The sequence below is a fragment of the Pelobates fuscus genome, chromosome 11 (genome assembly GCF_036172605.1).
Source record: "Pelobates fuscus isolate aPelFus1 chromosome 11, aPelFus1.pri, whole genome shotgun sequence".
Classification (NCBI taxonomy): domain Eukaryota; kingdom Metazoa; phylum Chordata; class Amphibia; order Anura; family Pelobatidae; genus Pelobates; species Pelobates fuscus.
This window is the reverse complement of record NC_086327.1, coordinates 114,744,858-114,748,879: the sequence shown is the minus strand read 5'-3', so window position 1 is coordinate 114,748,879 and position 4,022 is coordinate 114,744,858.

The window sequence follows — 4,022 nt, the reverse complement described above, 5'->3', positions numbered from 1 at the left end:
CTCCGCATTTTGACTAGCTTTACTAGGTGGTTATGCCTCCCGGAGGATAAAAGCCAGGTAAGTGTCAAACCATTCCAAATCAGATCACCATGGGACGGCACCAAACGTCTCCTGGAATCATAATCACGATACCTTGTTGCAGAGTTAATCGTGATTAGAGTATCCCTTTAATGACGAGGAATCAATAAAATCATAACTTTGAAATATAATTCGACAATAAGTTTGGCATTGTCGGTTTGGCAAAAAATAGCTTAGCTGGATATCGCTTATACAAATAAAGAGTAAATAACTGGTAAACTAATATAACTCGTGAATTGAATAACATAAGAAAAATACATGATTTAGGCCATTGGGCAGAAACATTCTATATTATTACTTGTTTTAGTTCCTTTCTTCAACAAACTGCACAATGTTGAACTTGAGGTTTCTCTTTTGGATAACAAAAGCACATGTGCCCAAAATGTCTGCTTTCAAAGTACTTTAAACATGCATAAGTAACAATGTCAGTGTGGAATGTAACAGGTATAACCTATTAGCACTACTCTGATACATTTGTGAAGCCTGCGAAATTGTCATCTTGATTGTTGTTACTCTCGCAAACTTGGCTTAGATCTTGTATGATTATTGAAGAGAAAAAAAAAAGTTGAGCCTGGTTGACGATCTTTTCTAATTGCAATGCCATTACCAGAAACATAGAAACATAGAATGTGACGGCAGATAAGAGCCATTCAGCCCATCTAGTCTGCCCAATATTTTTAAAATACTTTAATTAGTCCCTGGCCTTATCTTATAATTAGGCTAGCCTTATGCCTATCCCACGCATGCTTAAACTCCTTTACTGTGTTAACTAGTGATGTCCTGAACGGTTCGCTGGCGAATAGTTCCTGGCAAACATAGCTTGTTCGCGTTTGCCACAGACGGCGAACATATGCGATGTTCAGTCCGCCCCCTATTCATCATCATTGAGTAAACGTTGACCCTGTACCTCACAGTCAGCAGACACATTCCAGCCAATCAGCAGCAAACCCTCCCTCCCAGACCCTCCCACCTCCTAGACAGCATACAATTTAGACTAATTCTGAAGCTGCATTCTTTTCTTTTTTTGTATTTTTTTTTTTTGTGTTTGTGTTTATTATACATTATCCTCCATAGCCAGTAACCTGTGTTTATTATACATTATCCCCCCATAGCCAGTAACCTGTGTTTATTATACATTATCCCCCCATAGCCAGTAACCTGTGTTTATTATACATTATCCCCCATAGCCAGTAACCTGTGTTTATTATATATTATCCTCCCATAGCCAGTAACCTGTGTTTATTATACATTATCCTCCCCATAGCCAGTAACCTGTGTTTATTATACATTATCCTCCCATAGCCAGTAACCTGTGTTTATTATACATTATCCTCCCATAGCCAGTAACCTGTGTTTATTATACATTATCATCCCATAGCCAGTAACCTGTGTTTATTATACATTATCCCCCCATAGCCAGTAACCTGTGCTTATTATACATTATCCCCCACAACCAGTAACCTGTGTTTATTATACATTATCCCCCCACAACCAGTAACCTGTGTTTATTATACATTATCCCCCCACAACCAGTAACCTGTGTTTATTATACATTATCCCCCCATAGCCAGTAACCTGTGTTTATTATACATTATCCCCCATAGCCAGTAACCTGTGTTTATTATACATTATCCTCCTATAACCAGTAACCTGTGTTTATTATACATTATCCTCCCCATAGCCAGTAACCTGTGTTTATTATACATTATCCCCCATAGCCAGTAACCTGTGTTTATTATACATTATCCTCCTATAACCAGTAACCTGTATTTATTATACATTATCCTCCCCATAGCCAGTAATCTGTGTTTATTATACATTATCCTCCCATGGCCAGTAACCTGTGTTTATTATACATTATCCTCCCATAGCCAGTAACCTGTGTTTATTTTACATTATCCTCCCATAGCCAGTAACCTGTGTTTATTATACATTATCCCCCCACAACCAGTAACCTGTGTTTATTATACATTACCCCCCACAACCAGTAACCTGTGTTTATTATACATTATCCCCCCATAGCCAGTAACCTGTGTTTATTATACATTATCCTCCCCATAGCCAGTAACCTGTGTTTATTATACATTATCCTCCCATAGCCAGTAATCTGTGTTTATTATACATTATCCTCCCATAGCCAGTAACCTGTGTTTATTATACATTATCCTCCCATAGACAGTAATCTGTGTTTATTATACATTATCCTCCCCATAGCCAGTAACCTGTGTTTATTATACATTATCCTCCCATAGCCAGTAACCTGTGTTTATTATACATTATCCTCCCATAGCCAGTAACCTGTGTTTATTATACATTATCCTCCCATAGCCAGTAACCTGTGTTTATTATACATTATCCTCCCCATAGCCAGTAACCTGTGTTTATTATACATTATCCCCCCATAGCCAGTAACCTGTGCTTATTATACATTATCCCCCACAACCAGTAACCTGTGTTTATTATACATTATCCCCCCACAACCAGTAACCTGTGTTTATTATACATTATCCCCCCACAACCAGTAACCTGTGTTTATTATACATTATCCCCCCATAGCCAGTAACCTGTGTTTATTATACATTATCCCCCATAGCCAGTAACCTGTGTTTATTATACATTATCCTCCTATAACCAGTAACCTGTGTTTATTATACATTATCCTCCCCATAGCCAGTAACCTGTGTTTATTATACATTATCCCCCATAGCCAGTAACCTGTGTTTATTATACATTATCCTCCTATAACCAGTAACCTGTGTTTATTATACATTATCCTCCCCATAGCCAGTAACCTGTGTTTATTATACATTATCCCCCACAACCAGTAACCTGTGTTTATTATACATTATCCTCCCATAGCCAGTAACCTGTGTTTATTATACATTATCCCCCCACAACCAGTAACCTGTGTTTATTATACATTACCCCCCACAACCAGTAACCTGTGTTTATTATACATTATCCCCCCATAGCCAGTAACCTGTGTTTATTATACATTATCCTCCCCATAGCCAGTAACCTGTGTTTATTATACATTATCCCCCCATAGCCAGTAGCCTGTGTTTATTATACATTATCCTCCCATAGCCAGTAATCTGTGTTTATTATACATTATCCTCCCATAGCCAGTAACCTGTGTTTATTATACATTATCCTGCCATAGACAGTAATCTGTGTTTATTATACATTATCCTCCCCATAGCCAGTAACCTGTGTTTATTATACATTATCCCCCCATAGCCAGTAACCTGTGTTTATTATACATTATCCTCCCATAGCCAGTAACCTGTGTTTATTATACATTATCCTCCCATAGCCAGTAACCTGTGTTTATTATACATTATTCTCCCATAGCCAGTAACCTGTGTTTATTATACATTATCCTCCCATAGCCAGTAACATGTGTTTATTATACATTATCCTCCCATAGCCAGTAACCTGTGTTTATTATACATTATCCCCCCATAGCCAGTAACCTGTGCTTATTATACATTATCTCCCCCTTAGCCAGTAACCTGTGTTTATTATACATTATCCCCCACAACCAGTAACCTGTGTTTATTATACATTACCCCCCCTTAGCCAGTAACCTGTGCTTATTATACATTATCTCCCCCATAGCCAGTAACCTGTATTTATTATACATTATCCCCCCCACAACCAGTAACCTGGGTTTATAATACATTATCCCCCCACAACCAGTAACCTGTGTTTATTATACATTATCCCTCCCATAGCCAGTAACCTGTGTTTATATACATTATCCCCCCCCCCCCCCCCCATAGCCAGTAACCTGTGTTTATTATACATTATCCCCCATAGTAATTTATCGTTGGACCTAGGCAGCATGATGTCTTAAGCCGGCCCAGAGAGTGAGTGAGTGAATAATATAATATATATGTTCAGAAACATATTAGTAATATATGTAAATCGGGTTCATGCAA